This window comes from Bos indicus x Bos taurus, chromosome 9 (assembly GCF_003369695.1).
Source record: "Bos indicus x Bos taurus breed Angus x Brahman F1 hybrid chromosome 9, Bos_hybrid_MaternalHap_v2.0, whole genome shotgun sequence".
Classification (NCBI taxonomy): Eukaryota; Metazoa; Chordata; class Mammalia; order Artiodactyla; family Bovidae; genus Bos; species Bos indicus x Bos taurus.
Window position 1 is genome coordinate 46,441,479 of NC_040084.1, and position 19,411 is coordinate 46,460,889.

The window sequence follows — 19,411 nt, forward strand, 5'->3', positions numbered from 1 at the left end:
ACTGAAGCCTACCAGGCTCCTCCATCCATGGGATTTTCCAGGCAAGAGTACTGGAGTGGGTTGCCATTACCTTCTGCATTTTTGAGGTCAAGGTACATGAAATAAAACTTTGGTATATGTAACTCTTTTCTGATAACCGTGGTGCCTCATGGAAGCACTACTACTGCTACCGCTACTAAGTCGCTTCAGTCGTGTCCGACTCTGTGCGACCCCATAGATGGCAGCCCACCAGGCTCCCCCGTCCCTGGGATTCTCAAGGCAATCACACTGGAGTGGGTTGCCATTTCCTTCTCCAATGCATGAAAGTGAAAAGTGAAAGTGAAGTCACTCAGTCGTGTCCGAGCCTCAGCGACCCCATGGACTGCAGCCTTCCAGGTTCCTCCATCCATGGGATTTTCCAGGCAAGAGTACTGGAGTGGGGTGCCATTGCCCATGGGGGCACTAAGAATTGCTAAATACTTAAAAAAAAATTAACCTTTGTGTTTTCATTATGAACAGCCTCCCTGCTGTTTGTCCACACATTTACTGTCAGCAGCTGTGTTTCTGTATACAGGAGTCTGTTTTTACAGTAGACCATGTATATATCTTGGGGCCTCCCATGTGGCACTAGTGGTAAAGACTCTACGTGCAAATGTAGGAGACATAAGAAGCAGGTTCATTCCCTTGGTTGGGAGGATCCCTTGGAGGCGGGTATAGCAACCCACTCCAGTATTCTTCCCTGGAGAATCCCATGGACTGAGGAACATGGCAGGCTGCAGCCCATGAGGTCACAAAGAGTTGGACATGACTGAAGTGACTTAGAGGGCATGCACACATATATGTCTTAGGCTACCAGTGTCAATTTGGGCATATGTAAAAATGTCATAATATTCTAGCAAATGATAGAGCTTTTTTTGAAGGAGGAAGAATCACAATTTTTCAAAAATTCTCTTTCTCTATTTTTATTAACTACATTGCATTGTTACTTTCTTACAGATAAGTAAGTAAGTGTTAGTCGCTCAGTCATGTCCACCTCTTTGTGACCCCATGGACTGCAGACAACCTGGCTCCTCTGTCCATGAGATTTTCCAGGCCAGGATACTGGAGTATTCTGTATTTCCTTCTCCAGGGGATCTTCCAAACCCAGGGATTGAACCCAGGTCTCCTGCACTGCAGGAAGATTCTTTACCTGACTGAGCTATGAGGGAAGCCCTTTTCTTAAAGGTATTATCCCCGAATCAAAACTTTCTCATTTGAATTCTCTCTTTGTGTGTGTGTATGTGAATTCTCTTTTACTTGTAGATTACTTTGTAGAATGGGAGTGTTTTTCTAATTGAAAAAAAAAAAAAAGAATCATCCATTAAACTCACCTGAAAAATTTCTTAGAGTGATATTTGGTACTAGATTTTTCTTTACATTGAAGGGCATATTCTTATAAAACAGGTGACTGTATTTCCTTATTTCCTATCCAGTGGTTCCTTCTTCATTAGAATCTCCTTTCTTTCTCTGAATTGGTGCTCTTCCTCTTTTCTGTTTTCCCTCAATGGTTAATGCTATTCTTAGTGGCATGTAGCCCCATGAATTAGCTCCTACTTACCTTAAATAGGAATATTATTTTTATAAATTTCAATGATTCTGAACTATGATATGTGTATGAAGGAAGTGTGTTAGTCACTCAGTTGTGTCTGACTGCAACCCCATGATCTGTAGCCTGCCAGGCTCCTCTGCCCATGGCATTTCCCAGGCAAGAATACTGGAGGGGGTTGCCTTTTCCTTCTACAGGGGATCTTCCTGACCCAGGGACTGAACCCAGATCTCCTGCATTGCTGGCATACTTTTTACCAACTGCCACCAGGGAAGCCCACCAGGGAAGACATCTTTCAATGTCACTAAAGAGCTATATAAACCAGCTAAATGTGTAGACATGCGTGTTTGATTTCAGATTGTGCTCCATAGAAGCCATAAGCTGGTGGCCTACAGGAACTACAAGCATGCCTTTATTGGTCTCCATACTGTATACACTCTTGATAATTTTTGCCACATTGCTATTATATACTCACATTTTACATATTTTAATAATCTAATGAGCCACTATAATCTTGTGACTTGAGCTTCCTGGTCAAAAATGTACAAAATTAATCTTGAAACACTTCTGTAACCATCATAAGGTTACATCATCCTGAGAAGGAACAATTATGAACTACATAGGATGATTTTATTTAGACATGAAGCTGATGTTTTTTTTTTTTTTGTCAACATCCAGAAGACTGTTATGGTGATTTATATACAGAATAAAAACTTGATCTCAGTTTTGGTTGTGCTTACAGAACTGTATATGTGAAAGATTTCTTGTGGAAATTTGCATATTAAAATTGCATATTAAAAAGGAAGAATTGATATGACTATACTGATATGACTGAACATGGCAAAGGAAATTGTGAAATGCTCAAAAATTTTTAATAATTTTGTGAAACTATCCATCACTGATTTATCAGTTTAGGATAATTTTTTATAAAGTCAGGAATGCAGTCTCTACTCTTTGATCTACCCTTTTGAGATACTGGAAAAATTGTATGATTTCTTTAAATTCACATTACCTTTGATGGTACATCTGGGGTGGTTCAGTCAGTAGTCTGCCTGAATTGTGGGAGACCTGGGTTTAATTCCTGGGTCATGAAGATCCCCTGGAGAAAGAAATGGCAACCCACTCCAGTATTCTTGCCTGGAGAATTCCATGGACAGAGGAATCTGATGGCTACAGTCCATGGGGTCACAGAGTCGGACAAAACTGAGCAACTAATGCTACTTGTACTGAAGCATATGAAGGTAAATGATAAGGATGCATGTGAACAGGCTTTGAAGATAATTTGGTAAAATATTTGGTATTTGATAAAATATCTTGGTATCTTGAAAAGTATGCTGGTATGGCTAAAGAGTATTGATATTTAGAATATTTGTTGATATTCTAGAAAATGCAAATAAATGAAAATCTTTTGAAAGTGTAATATTATGTAAATTGGCTTCAAATTTGTGTTTTTATAGAATTTTGCTACTCTTACATTTCTCTTTAACTTCAGCCAGGTGTCACATTCATAATATGTTTTGTGAGTGAATCTTAAAGACTTTCATAAATTTTAAATTAGAATTTTTTTTTTTGTTCAGTCACTCAGTTGTGTCCAACTCTTTGTGACCCATGGACTGCAGCTTGCCAGGCTTCCCTGTCCTTCACTATCTCCTGGAGTTTGTTCAAACTCATGTCCATTGAGTCGGTGATGCCATCAAACTATCTCATCCTCTGTCATCCCCTTCTCCTCCCGCCTTCAATTTTTCCCAGCATCAGGGTCTTTTGCAATGAGTCAGTTCTTCGCATCAGGTGGACAAAGTATTGGAGTTTCAGCTTCAACATCAGTCCTTCCAATGAATACTCAGGACTGATTTCCCTTAGGATTGACTGGTTTGATCTCCTTGCTGTCTAAGGGACTCTCAAGAGTCTTCTCTGGCACCACAGTTCAAAAGCATCAAAGCAACCAGCCTTCTTTATGGTCCAACTGTCACATCCATAAATGACTACTGGAAAAACCATAGCTTTGACTATACTGATCTTTGTTAGCAAAATGGTGTCTCTACTTTTTAATATACTAACTAGATTTGTCATATCTTTTCTTCCAAGGAGGGAACATCTTTTAATTTAATGGCTGTAGTCACAGTCCACAGTGATTTTGGAGCCTAATAAAATAAAGTCTGTCACTGTTTCCATATTTCTAATTACTATGACATAATGGATTGGATGCCATGATCTCAGTTTTTTGAATGTTGAGTTTTAAGCCAGCTTTTTCATTATCCTCTTTTACCTTCATCAAGAGGCTGTTTAGTTCCTCTTTGCTTTCTGCCATAAGGGTGGTATCATCTGCACATCTATGGTTATTGATATTTCTCCCTGCAGTCTTAGTTCCAGCTTGTGCTTCATTCAGCCTGGCATTTTGCATGATGTGCTCTGCATAGAAGTTGACATACTCCTTTTCCAATTTGGAACCAGTCTGTTCTCTCTCTGGTTCTAACTGTTGCTTCTTGCCCTGCATACATGTTTCTCAGGAGGCAGGTAAGGTGGTCTGGTATTCCCATCTCTTTAAGAATTTTCCACAGTTTGTTGTGATCCACACAAAGGCATTTGTTCAGTCAATGAAACCAAAGTAGATGTTTTTCTGGAATTCTCTTGCTTTTTCTATGATCCAATGGATGTTATTAATTTGATCTCTGGTTCCTCTGTTTTTTTCCAAATCTGTCTTGTATGTCTGGAAGTTCTGAGTTCACGTATTATCGAAGCCTAACTTGAAGGATTTTGAGCATTACTTTGCTAACATATGAAAAGAGTGCATTTATGCAGTAGTTTGAATATTCTTTGGCATTGCCCTTCCTTGTGATTGAAATGAAAACCGACCCTTTCCAGTCCTGTGGCCACTGCTGAGTTTTCCAAATTTACTGGCATACTGAATGCTTAAGATAGTCCATTAAGAGAATAAACTGTTAGTTGTAGTGTGGAAGGGCAAGGACCTACTAAGCCTTTCATTTATACTCTCTCTTAACCTAAAATTATACCTAATTTCCTAGTCATTAGTGGACAGTGTTCTAACCAAGTAAGCAGAAATTCTCTAAAAGTTTATGCTTTTCAAAATAAAGATTGCAGCAGATAGAATACTAGGCCATAAACCTACCCATTCATATGCAACAAAATAAGAAATACTATGAAGGATATTTACATTGATGTTTCAGCTTTGTATGGCGTTTGTGGATGTACGGATTGTTTAACACAGTTGATGGCTCGATGCCTTGTATTGGAGACTGAGAAGACATAAAATTTGAAATCAGGAATAAAAACAGAGAAAGAAAAATTTATGTTGGTTAGGGGGATAGTTTCTGTAATTCATGATACTTAAATGATACTATAGTATAAGAAAAATGGAATTCTTTATGTTTCTGTTTATGGCAATCTGACAAGAGAGACTTATCTGATAAACAAGAGATTTCTTGCTTCCTAATCATGTTTTTGTAACAAAATGATGATGAGTCCTGAAAATCAACCACTGGCAAGTAAGTTTGGGCTGCTGAGTATGGATTATAGAAGAAAACAATGTTTAGAACAAAGGGCTTATTAATGAAAGACAAATTAAATATCCAGATTTTAGTAACTTGATCTCTAAAATGACAGAAGAATATTTACCAAAAGCTAAGAAAACCTTTAAAGTGCTTAGACAACTCTGTGTTGAGCAATTGGAAGGTATCCAGTATGCTGTGATGGTAACAGAGGTAAGGAGGAATTGGAGAAGGAGTGGTTGCCTTTTAGTAAAGGGGGAAACAAAATGGTACAGAGGAAGGACAAGAGGAAGAAAAATAAGTTACTGTGTTTATTGTTGTGTGGTCCATAAGAGCATGTATTTTTAAGACAGAGAAACCATTGATGGTTTCTACAACAAAAAATAGAGAAGGGGAGTAATGCATGGTATTTGATATAAAAAGAGTATAATTCTTATGGAAAAGAAAATGAATATTGAAAGGAACATTCATTTAGGCCATCTTAAACTAAATATCTAGTGATAAAAAAAAGAAAAATTGGGCATGGCATTGGATGAGAGACTTGGATTGGCACCTCTAATAATATGGTTGTGTCAGCAGAAAACACAGAAGCTAAATTCATGAGTGTTCTCAAATAAAAAATATGGGGTTTCATCTCTTTAGAAATAATGCAATACCGTTTTGCATACCCAAAACTGGCCTGTCTGATGACATAGGCTCTCCTTCAGTATTTGCCTTACATCAAAGGAACCTCACCATTCATTCATTTTACTTAGCAGTGTAGAATAAAACCCGTGAAGTGAGATTCTTTCAAATGATTCCTTATAAGAAATATTAATTTTATATTGGCTGTATGGTATGATTTCCATGGAAAACACTGAAGTAGTGTTTTAATCAACAGATTAAAATAAAACACTAAAATCGACAAATCTTTCTAATTAATTTATTTATTTTAATTGGAGGCTAATTACTTTACAATATAGTGGTGGTTTTTGCCATATTTTGACATCAATCAGCCATGGGTGTATGTGTGTCCCCCATCCCAAACCCCACTCCCACCTCCCTCCCCATCCCATCCCTCTGGGTTGTCCCAGGGCACCGACTTTGACTGCCCTGTTTCATGTGTCAAACTTGGACTGGTGAACTGTTTCACATACGGTAATATACATGTTTCAATGCTATTCTCTCAAATCATCCCACCCTAGCCTTCTCCCACAGACTCCAAAAGTCTTTTCATTATATCTGTGTATCTTTTGCTGTCTCGCATATAGGGTCATCATTACCATCTTTCTAAATTCCATATATATGTGTTAATATACTGTATGTTGTTTTTCTTTCTGACTTACTTCACTCTGTATAATAGGCTCCAGTTTCATCCACCTCATTAGAACTGATTCAGATGTGTTCTCTTTAATAGCGGAGTAATATTCCATTGTGTATATGTACCACAACTTTCTTATCCATTCGTCTGTTGAGCAACTATGTTGCTTCCATGTCCTAGCTGTTGTAAACAGTGCTGTGATGAACATTGAGGTACACATGTCTCTTTCAATTCTGGTTTCTTCAGTGTGTGTGCCCCGCAGTGGGATTGCTGGGTCATATGGCAGTTCTCTTTCCAGTTTTTTAAGGAATCTCCACACTGTTCTCCATAGTGGCTGTACTAGTGTGCATTCCCACCAATAGTGTAAGAGGGTTCCCTTTTCTCTGCACCCTCTCCAGCATTTATTGTTTGTAAACTTTTTGATAGCAGCCATTCTGACTGCTGTAAGATAGTACCTCATAGTGGTTTTGATTTGCATTTCTCTGATGATGAGTGAGTGATGTTGAGAATTTTTTGATGTGTTTGTTAGCCATCTGTATGTCTTCTTTAGAACTGTCTGTTTAATTCTTAGGCCCATTTTTTTTGATTGGATCATTTATTTTTCTGATATTGAGCTGCATGAGCTGCTTCTGTATTTTTGAGATTAATTCTTTGTCTATCGTTTCATTTGCTATTATTTTCTCCCACTCTGAAGGCTGTATTTTCACCTTGCTTATAGTTTCCTTTGTTGTGCAGAAGCTTTTAATTTAATTAGGTCCCATTTGTTTATTTTTGCTTTTATTTCCATTACTCTGGGAAGTGGGTCATAGAGGATCTTGCCTGTGATATGTCAGAGAGTGTTTTGCCTATGTTTTCCTCTAGAAGTTCTTATAGTTTCTGGTCTTACATTTAGATCTTTACTCCATTTTGAGTTTATTTTTGTGTATGTTAGAAAGTGTTCTAGTTTCATTCTTTTACAGTTGTTTGACCAGTTTCCCCAACACCACTTGTTAAAGAGATTGTCTTTTTTCCATTGTATGTTCTTGCCTCCTTTGTCAAAGATAAGCTGTCCATAGGTGTGTGGATTTATCTCTGGGCTTTCTATTTTGTTCCATTGATCTATATTTCTGTCTTTGTGCCAGTACCATACTGTCTTGATGACTGTGGCTTTGTAGTAGAGCCTGAAGTCAGGCAGGTTGATTCCTCCAGTTCCATTCTTCTTTCTTAAGATTGCTTTGGCTATTCAAGGTTTTTTTTTTTTTTTTTTGTATTTCTATACATTTTGTGAAATTATTTGTTCTAGTTCTGTGAAAAATACCATTGATAGCTTGATAGGGATTGCATTGAATCTATAGATTGCTTTGGGTAGTATACTCATTTTCACTATAGTGATTCTTTCAATCCTTGAACATGGAATATTTCTCCATCTCTTTGTGTCCTTTTGCAAAGATGGGCTCGATAAAGGACAGAAATGGTACGGACCTAACAGAAGTAGAAGATATTAACAAGAGGTGGCAAATACACAGAAGAACTGTACAAAGGAAGATCTTCACGACCCAGATAAACACGATGATATGATCACTGACCTAGAGCCAGACATCCTGGAATATGAAGTCAAGTGGGCCTTAGAAACCATCACTATGAACAAAGCTAGTGGAAATGACAGAATTCCAGTTGAGCTATTTAAAATCCTGAAAGATGATGCTGTGAAAGTGCTGCACTCAATATGTCAGCAAATTTGGAAACTCAGCAGTGGCCACAGGACTGGAAAAGATCAGTTTTCATTCCAATCCCAAAGAAAGGCAATGCCAAAGAATGCTCAAACTACTGCACAATTGCTCTCATCTCACATGCTAGTAAAGTAATGCTCAAAATTCTCCAAGCCAGGCTTTAGCAATATGTGAACCATGAACTTCCAGATGTTCAAGCTGGTTTTAGAAAAGGCAGAGGAACCAGAGATCAAATTGCCAACATCCGCTGGATCATGGAAAAAGCAAGAGAGTTCCAGAAAAACATCTATTTCTGCTTTATTGACTATGCCAAAGCCTTTGACTGTGTGGATCACAATAAACTGTGGAAAATTCTGAAAGAGATAGAAATACCAGACCACCTGACCTGCCTCTTGAGAAATCTGTATGCAGGTCAGGAAGCAACAGTTAGAACTGGACATGGAACAACAGACTGGTTCCAAATAGGAAAAGGAGTACGTCAAGGCTGTATATTGTCACACAGCTTATTTAACTTATATGCAGAGTACATCATGAGAAATGCTGGGCTGGAAGAAGCACAAGCTGGAATAAAGATTGCTGGGAGAAATATAAATAACCTCAGATATGAAGATGACACCACCCTTATGCCAGAAAGTGAAGAGGAACTAAAAAGCCTCTTGCTGAAAGTGAAAGAGGAGAGTAAAAAGTTGGCTTAAAGCTCAACATTCAGAAAAAGAAGATCATGGCATCTGGTCTCATCACTTCATGGCAGATCGATGGGGAAACAGTGGAAACGTTGTCAGACTTTATTTTTTGGGGCTCCAAAATCACTGCAGATGGTGACTGCAGCCATGAAATTAAAAGATGCTTACTCCTTGGAAGGAAAGTTATGTCCAACCTAGGTAGCATGTTCAAAAGCAGAGACATTACTTTGCTAACAAAGGTCTGTCTAGTCAAGGCTATGGTTTTTCTTGTGGTCATGTATGGATGTGAGAGTTGGACTGTGAAGAAGGCTGAGTGCTGAAGAATTGATGCTTTTGAAGTGTGGTGTTGGAGAAGACTCTTGAGAGTCCCTTGGACTGCAAAGAGATCCAACCAGTCCATTCTGAAGGAGATCAGCCCTGGGATTTCTTTGGAAGGAATGATACTAAAGCTGAAACTCCAGTACTTTGGCCACCTCATGAGAAGAGTTGATTCATTGAAAAAGACTCTGATGCTGGGAGGGTTTGGGGCAGGAGGAGAAGGGGATGACAGAGGATGAGATGGCTGGATGGCATCACTGACTCAATGGACGTGAATCTGAGTGAACACCAGGAGTTGGTGATGGACAGGGAGGCCTGGCGTACTGTGATTCATGGAGTCTCAAGGAGTCGGACATGACTGAGCGACTGAACTGAACTGAACTGATTTCTTTCACCAGTGTTTTATAGTTTTCTATATATAGGTCTTTTCTTTCTTTAAGTAGATATTTTCCTAATTATTTTATTCTTTTTGTTGCACTGGTGAATGGGATTGTTTCTTTAATTTTTCTTTCTGTTTTCTCATTGTTAGTGTATAGGAATTCAAGGAATTTCTGTGTGTTAATTTTGTATGCTGCAACTTTACTATATTCATTAATTAGCTCTAGTGATTTTCTGGTGGTGTCTTTAGGGTTTTCTATGTAGAGGATCATGTCCTCTGCAAACAGTGAGAGTTTTACTTCTTCTTTTCCAATCTGGATTCCTTTTATTTCTTTTTTTTTTTTCTAATTGCTGTGGCTAAAACTTCCAAAACTATGTTGAGTAGTAGTGGTGAGAGTGGGCACTCTTGTCTTTTTCCTGACTTTAGGGGAAATGCTTTCAATTTTTCACCACTGAGGTAATGTTTGCTGTGAATTTATCATATATGGCTTTTGTTATGTTGAGGTATGTTCCTTCTATGCCTGTTTACTGGGGAGTTTTTATCATAAGTGAATGTTGAATTTTGTCAAAGGCTTTCTCTGCATCTATTGAGATAACCATATGGTTTTTATCCTTCAGTTTGTTAATATGGTGTATCACATTGATTGGTTTGTTAATATCAAAGAATCCTTCTATCCCTGGGATAAGCCCACTTGGTCATCATGTATGATCTTTTTAATATGTCATTGGATTCTATTTGCTAGAATTTTGTTGAGGATTTTTGCATCTATGCTCATCAGTGATATTGGCCAGTAGTTTTCTTTCTTTTTTTTTTTTTTTGTGGCATCTTTGTCTGGTTTTGGTATTACAGTGATGGTGACCTCATAGAATGAGCTTGGGAGTTTACCTTCCTCTGCAATATTCTGGCAGAGTTTGATTAGGATAGATGTTAGCTCTCTCTAAATTTTTGGTAGAATTCACCTGGGATGCCATCTGGGCTTTTGTTTATTGGAAGATTTCTGATTACAGTTTCTATTTTCATGCTTGTGATGGTTCTGTTAAGATTTTCTGTTTCTTCCTGGTTCAGTTTTGGAAGGTTTTACTTTTCTAAGAATTTGTCCATTTCTTCCAAGTTGTCCATTTGGTTGGCATATAGTTGCTGATAGTAGTCTCTTATGGTCCTTTGTATTTCTGTGTAGTCTGTTGTGATATCCCATTTTCCTTTCTAATTTTGTTGATTTGATTTTTCTCCTTTTTTTTTTTTTCTTGGTGAGTTTGGCTAATGGCTTGTCTATTTTATTTATCTTCTCAAAGAACCAGCTTTTAGTTTTGCTGTAAAATCAATCTTAATGTCTACTAGAGATAGATAGAAAATGCTAAATTTTACCTATTTGAAAAAATATGGAAAAATAGGACTGCTGTTGTATTTCCTTAGAAGCAAAGTTCAGAACTTTGTTTTTTATTCTTATAAGTAGCTGTTAAACAGAAACATTGTGTTTGTTTATATGTGTGTGTATGTGCAGTTTTTATATTTGATGATATAAAGGCTATGACTAAGCTGCTTTTTTTGATCTGATATAAAGATCTCAAACCATGTGTCTTAAAAGTTAACAGCTTATATGTTTATTATTTTCCTCAGAGATAAGATAAATCTTAAATCTGTAACCTGTTATTTTAAAAGAAATGTAACAGTTGCTATTTATTCACTACAGAGTTATGAAACACTAATTTGTAAAGCTTCACTGAATTCTGTTGGCAAGTCACTTTCAGGTGACTGAAATTATTAGCCAATTTTCAAACTGGCAAAATAATTAAATGTGCTCTCTAATATTTGGTTATTATGTAGCTCTTCTAAAAGGATACATACATAGACTGCATTTTGAAGTAGATTTTTGAAACAAATATGACTTTTTGTAAACCATTAAAATCATTGAAAGTAAGAGTAAATATACAAATTATATTTTACTCATTCTGTACAACACAGGACACAACTAGTTAAGTTTATCCTCAGAATACTTACCTCATTGAAAAATAACAGAAAAGTTGCTCCATAATTTTTTCCTAAAGACTTATGAATATCACGACCCAAAGATTCATGCCAAATCATTTTGTTCCAATGAATGCAAGAACATTTCCAGAAATTTCAGGCTTGTCAAAAACATTAGTCGCCTATTTAAAAATCCATTACCCTGAAATCTCACTTTTAAGGAAGAAATACATTTGTCAGCATCACTTGTACACATTAAATATTCACCTGAAAATACTGTAGTCTTGTCCCAATGCCATAATTTAGAAATATTATTCCTGTTTTACTTTTAAAATTTTGAATTTATTGTGATAAATTCAGCCAAATGTATTTACCATTTATTTTTTAGAAAAGAAAAATATTTGCATTTGAGCCACGACTTAAGTTGTAAAATAAAAGGCTTTATCTTTTAAATTTTTGTTCTCACTTCAAGAGCAAGGTGACAGTACCTACAGATGAAATGCGTGCCTGACTTATCTCCCCTCCTCTAGGACCTAGTTATCTTTTCTAAAAGTGAATATTTTGTTTCTCGGGAGAGAAACAAATTAATTGATTTGTTTGACCTGATCAATTAATTGACCTGATTAATAACTAAATAGTCAAATCAAAAAAGCAGGAGTGATTATCACTTCTGTTCTCTTTCAGTGGCCACCATTTGTATTTACTCTGAGTTCCCCTGGATAATTCTGTCCTATAACATAAAGTGGTTCTAAAATGCTCAGTCTTAGAGGATTTATCTGGTCTATGCTATGTGCTTAAAGAATCTTTTATATACCTCCAAGATAAAGTTTCAATTAACATAGTAAACACCCTAATGAAAAGGTATGATGAAATAGGTCATAAGAGCTTTTCACAGACATGCCAAATAGATGGATAATGATTGTATTTTCTATTCTCATCTTAGTTTTAAATCACATGTCTATCTCAATAAATATTGAGTAATAGGTCTCAGAGTTGCTGTCCAAACCTAATTTCTGTGTGAGATTTGAAAGGCCTATGTATTTTAATGTGTGGAATTTCTAAAAAGTTTTGTACTAGCATGAATTTAATTTGCATATAGCATAGGCTGCTGAATTTTATTAAAAAGAGAGGGGATAGAAAACAGTTAGGAAGTATTGAGGATTTACCTGCAGGATAAAACTTGCTAGTATTGATCACATTACCAGCAAGCAGAAATTCACTTATTTTTTTTTCACTATTAATGATTGTCAGATTTTTAATTTCTTTAGCATCTTGCACTTTATAAATTTCTCCCCAAATATTCTCTTAGGTGACTGTTGTAACAGTCCATAAAAATGAGGGCACATGCATTTACTTTTTGATTTCTATACAAGGTAATTAAATGAGGGAGAAGCCAAGAGTCATGACCCCAACCTAGGGCAGAGTAGAACAAAGTCTTCATTCCTGGTTCAATAGTGTTTTCATTGCATTGTTGTGTTATTGATTTTCTAGGAAAGTGTGTTTGCTGATACAGTATTTTGGACACATCTTGGATGATTTTGAGCTGGCAAAATAATAGAGAAGGTAAGCGAGACATATTCACTGTAAATTGTGCCTTATTTGTCTATCATGTAAAGCTAGGTTCATAGGTCCCACTTCTAAAATAATTCAAACTAAGAAGACAAGACCCCTTTGGAACATTTTCAGACTCCTTTGAAGTGTTTAGTAGGCACTAGAGGAAAGTGTTTGTTTTGTTTTTTTAATACTGTGAAAAATTCTGTTTGGTCTTGAAATCTACATAGTCCTCAAAACTTGTAAATACTTATACTCTGTTCAGGTCAACAGAGAGTTAGTGCATGTCATTGTAGCAAGAACGCATGCTCTAGCAATAGTCATTTAAAAAATTATCTAAAAGAGATGGCAGAAAGAAACAAAATGACAAATAGAGCCAAGTATTACTTTAATAGATTCAATTTCTATTAATTAAATTTTACTTTGTAAAGGTATATGTCACTGAAAAGGAGCTCTAGTGCTTTAAATGTTTTTGTTTAATTCAAACAAATACAGAAAGCATTCTATATGTGCACTGTGTTTTCAGTGATGATAGAACTAACATTACATTTAGAGGATTCAGTATTGACTCTTATTTAGCAAAAGATGAGGATAGCAGGAAAGACATATATATTAAAATTTTGTGCATACCTCTTGAAGACCACTGCAGTGGTGTGGAGATTTTTCATTTCGTATTTAGAAAATTTACTTGGTTTTAAATATTGATGAGATTGTAAAGAAAACATTGAAGAAAATATTGGTTGTGTAATTAGCTCCGTGTACAATTTTGTAGCAAATTGAATGTCAAAGATTTTTACTAGAATCATCATCCTTAAAAAAGACATTTCTATAAGAGACTCTTTGCTGTGTCTGTATATTCATGAAGAGATTGGATGTAGGAAAAAAGGTTTATATGACTTTAAGATAAAAATGAATGCAAAACATTCAAAATTGATTGCCTGGAGGGGATAAGCAGGATACAACTCACTTTGTCTTCCATCTTAAAAAAAATAATAATTGAAATACATAGCTTGAACATTAGTAAAAATACAAACATTGAAACTTATTATTTATATGGTTTTATAAGATGTCCCAATAGTCCTGAATTCTAGAATTTATTGTATGATTCATTGTTTTCAATGAAGATGCTTTGTTCTAGTATAGAAATGGATTTCTTGTATGGGTATATGGAATATCCAATAGTCTACTCTGTTTAGTTTTGTTTGTTTTTCTGATTTCCTTGAGTTTTGAATGGTACTGATATTAATATTTCTTGAATTACACATTTAGGCTTTCAGAAAGTCAAAATTTTTCCTTCTCATCTTCCTTGTCACTGACGATTTGCATTTACTCTTCTGAGGTCCATGCTTTCCTCCATCATACAGCAGTAATTTTTCTCCATCTGTTTTAGATTTAGCATGATCTGTTCTCTTCTTAGCAGATTTATTATTTATAAGCCATTTATTTAACACATTGTTAATTTGAATACATTTTACCTAGAATTATTATTAAATTTTCATTTAAGAGTTCCATGTATATTTATGGCCCATTGCATAGCTAGATAATAAGTAAGAACAAAGTTTTGTATTTTTGTCTATTATCTTTTGTGTCTTACACCATGCATATGGATTCTAAGAGTGTGCTTTGCACTACATGGGATAGTTGCTTCAAATGCAGTCAGCTTTGTCTGTTCACCCATAGGCCATATATATATTATCTCTTTCCTCTTTGTGTCATAACATAAGTGAGGTTGGGGTGTGTGATATATTTCTTTGATCAATTCATTAGTCTAAGTAGCAATATATATCCATCATCCACAGTGTAGTAGGGACTGTACCATTGGTAAAAATGTCCTAGGCTTCTTTCAAACACAGTTCAAATATAACTTCCACAGGGTAATTTTTTCCAGTTTAGGTCTGGCTTTTCTGTTTTAGTTTTTTACTTATAACTTCTGTAGTCTTAGAAGAACATTGGGATTTTCTAATTTGTATAAAAGCATGATATTAACTATAATTAATTATTCTTTATACTAGTCCACATCATTTAGGTGTGAATATTTTGCTCATTCATAGATTGGTTTTTGATCATAGAACATGGTCAAATTTTTGTTGACTCAAAATGTGTAGATTATTCTTAGAGTTGCAGTCACTTTTAGAGCATTTTATTCTGTGCTAGTTATCACATAACAATCTATAACTGGCACTTGAAAATCATTTCCTTTTAGTTTTTATGATGTATGGTACAAAAAGGCAAAATTCTGGAGATGATGAAAAGATCAGAGGTTGCCAGGGGTGATTGAGAGATGGTTGGATAGGCTGAGCACAGAGCACAGCAAAAAATCCTCTGTATGATAATAAAATGATGGATATATGTTATTATATACTTGTTCAAACCCATAGAATATGCACCAACAGTGAAGTCTTAGGTAAACTTTAGAAAAGGCAGAGGAATCAGATATCAAACTGCCAACATCCAGTGGATCATTGCAAAAGCAAGAGAGTTCCAGAAAAACATCTATTTCTGCTTTACTGAGTCTGCCAAGACTTTGACTGTGTGGATCACAACAAACTGTGGAAAATTCTTAAAGTGATGGGAATACCAGACCACCTGACCTGCCTCCTGAGAAATCTGTGTGCAGGTCAAGAAGCAACAGTTAGAACTGAACATGGAACAACAGACTGGTTCCAAATTGGGAAAGGAGTATGTCAAGGCTGCATATTGTCACCTGGCTATTTTAACTTATATGCAGAGTACATCATGTGAAATGCTGGGCTGGAGGAAGCACAAGCTGGAATCAAGATTGCCGGGAGAAATATAAATAACCTCAGATATGCAGATGGCATCACCCTTATGGCAAAAAGCAAAGAACTAAAGAGCCTCTTGATGAATGTGAAAGAGGAGAGTGACAAAGTTGGCTTAAAACTCAACATTCAGAAAACTAAGATCATGGCATCTGGTCCCATCACTTCATGGCAGATAGATGGGAAAACATTGGAAACAGTGGCAGATTTTATTTTTGGGGTCCCCAAAATCACTGCAGAATGTGACTGCAACCATGAAATTAAAAGATGCTTGCTCCTTGGAAGAAAAGCTCTGACCAACCTAGACAGCATATTTAAAAATCAGAGATATTACTTTGCCAACAAAGATCCGTCAAGTCAAAGCTATGATTTTTCCAGTAGTCATGTGTGGATGTGAGAGTTGGACTGTAAAGAAAACTGAGCGGCAAAGAATTGATGCTTTTGAACTGTGGTGTTGAAAAAGACTCTTGAGAGTCCCTTGGACAGCAAGGAGATCCAACCAGTCCATCCTAAGGGAAATCGGTCCTAATATTCATTGGAAGGACTGATGTTGATGCTGAAACGCCAAAACTTTGTCCACCTGATGCAAAGAGCTGACTCATTTGAAAAGACCCTGATGCTGGGAAAGATTGAAGGCCAGAGGAGAAGGGGACGACAGAGGATAAGATCGTTGGATGGCATCACTGATTGAAGGGCATGAGTTTGAGCAAGCTTCGAGAGTTGGTGATGGACAGGGAAGCCTGGTGTGCTGCAGTCCACAGGGTCGCAAAGAGTCAGATGCGATTGAGTGACTGAACTGAACTGAAACTATGGACTTTGGGTGATTATGATGTATCAGTGTTGGTTCATCTTTGGTTACAAGTATACCATTCTGCTGAGTGATGCTGTTAATGGGGGAGACTATGCCTGATGTTCAAGCTGGTTTTAGAAAAGGCAGAGGAACCAGAGATCAAATTGCCAACATCCGCTGGGTCATAGAAAAAGCAAGAGAGTTCCAGAAAAACATCTATTTCTGCTTTATTGACTATGCCAAAGCCTTTGACTGTGTGGATCACAATCAACTGTGGAAAATTCTGAAAGAGATGGGAATACCAGACCACCTGATCTGCCTCTTGAGAAATTTGTACACAGGTCAGGAAGCAACAGTTGGAACTGGACAGGGAAAAACAGACTGGTTCCAAATAGGAAAAGAAGTTCATCAAGGCTGTATATTGTCACCCTGTTTATATAACTTATATGCAGAGTACATCATGAGAAATGCTGGACTGGAAGAAACACAAACTGGAATCAAGATTGCCGGGAGAAATATCAATAACCTCAGATATGCAGATGACACCACCCTTACGGCAGAAAGTGAAGAGGAACTCAAAAGCCTCTTGATGAAAGTGAAAGTGGAGAGTGAAAAAGTTGGCTTAAAGCTCAACATTCAGAAAACGAAGATCATGGCATCCGGTCCCACCACTTCATGGGAAATAGATGGGGAAACAGTGGAAACGGTGTCACACCTTATTTTTCTGGGCTCTAAAATCACTACAGATGGTGACTGCAGCCATGAAATTAAAAGACACTTACTCCTTGGAAGGAAAGTTATGACCAACCTAGATAGCATATTCAAAAGCAGAGACATTACTTTGCCAACAAAGGTTCGTCTAGTCAAGGCTATGGTTTTTCCTGTGGTCATGTATAGATGTGAGAGTTGGACTGTGAGGAAGGCTGAGGGCTGAAGAATCGATGCTTTTGAAGTGTGGTGTTGGAGAAGACTCTTGAGAGTCCCTTGGACTGCAGGGAGATCCAACCAGTCCATTCTGAAGGAGATCAGCCCTGGGATTTCTTTGGAAGGAATGATGCTAAAGCTGAAACTCCAGTACTTTGGCCACCTCGTGGGAAGAATTGACTCATTGGAAAGGACTCTGATGCTGGGAGGGATTGGGGGCAGGAGGAGAAGGGGATGACAGAGGATGAGATGGCTGGATGGCATCACTGACTCGATGGACGTGAGTCTGGGTGAACTCCGGGAGTTGGTGATGGACAGGGAGGCCTGAAGTGCTGCGATTCATGGGGTCGCAAAGAGTCGACTCATCTGATCTGATCTGATCTGATGCATGTGTAGGGGAAGAGGATGGATGGGAAATCTCTGTACTTTTCCTTTAGATTTTGCTGTGCCGTGTAAGCTTCTATAAAAAAATTTTAAATTAAAAAAACTCACACTAAAATATATGAACTGTGCTTCTCAACAGAATGATATTTTAAAAACAAATTTATAATTATCACCTTTAAAGACACTTGGAAATCAATTTAAAAAATGGACCTTTTTTAAACCTTATCTTTTAAAAAATCTATATGGCATAATTTTATATCAAAACCTCAAGCCATAGGATATAAATTGCCCTAAATTAAAGACAAGGAAAATATACCTATAACTCTTCTCTGAGTGAGCAGAATGTGCTGAAAAATAATTGTAAAATATCCTAGAACCTACAAATATAAACGCACACACTACACTTCAACACTGAGTGATATAAATTTGATTTAGGGGAAAGTTGGACCCTAGTCCATTGCAGCAACTTTTCTGACATGGACAAGGATAAACACCCCCCTGTGATCTCTGAATAGAGTTAGACAAGCGCCTAGGCCAAGTTTTATTTGTTTCCTTGAATGGAAGTCAAGTAAGATGGGTAGTATGTCCCCAAATCTGGTAGCAAATAGAAAACTCCTAATCACAAGACCACTAGTATCAACTTAAAAAGATGTACAACTTGAGAATTGAGAGTTAAGTGTTATCTGGGGCAAGATGAGGACTGCAGCCCAGGAGGCAGCATCTCAGATAGCTCTGAGAGACTGCTCCAAAATGGCAGTGGGGGAAGTTCAATATATAAGGTTTTGGTGAATAGGGAGTTCAATACCATTAAACACTCATTTTACAAAAGTAGTTTTTGTTAGTCATGAAGATCTGATGTTATCATGAAAGGATTTAGTGCTTTTCTAGATATGACGAGATGCAAGGATTGAGATCATAAAATCCATTCCTAAAAGTATTCAACTATTTAAAGACCTGTCCCACCAGATTCCATGGAACACAGAGTGCCTCTCTTCACCCTGAACTCCCTCAGGGGTTGTTGAAGTCCAAAATCTATAGCAGCAGGGGCTCAATATTCCATAGAAGCATATGGTAAATGGCTTTGTTGTTTGGTTCTTGACAATGCTCTTGGTATGTGCCAATTTGTAGTTGACACTAGCAAGATATGCAATTTTGTCAAAGGACTATGTCTAGTCTCCTCAGACAACGTAATAATTCAGAGTTGACATTCATTGACACAGCAAGATTTGGTTTCTGCAACAAAATAAACTACTATCATGGATATTTACATCCGTGTTTCACCTTCTTCTCGCTTCCACTTCCTCACTTCCAGTTCCATCCCTGGCTTTTCTTCTCTTGGTCCCTGTGTCCATCCATTTTTGGTCACAGAATATCCTATCTTCGTTTTCTCTTAATTTTAATTTCAACATGATATATTTTTGCAGTTTTCAGGGCAACCTGGAGATGTAATTTTTCAGTAGATGGGGAATTAATCAAAGGCATTCTCCTTCTGGGATGTTTGGTAAAACTTTTATCTTACAACACTTTTATATAAGCCCTTTCTATAACTATTCAATAA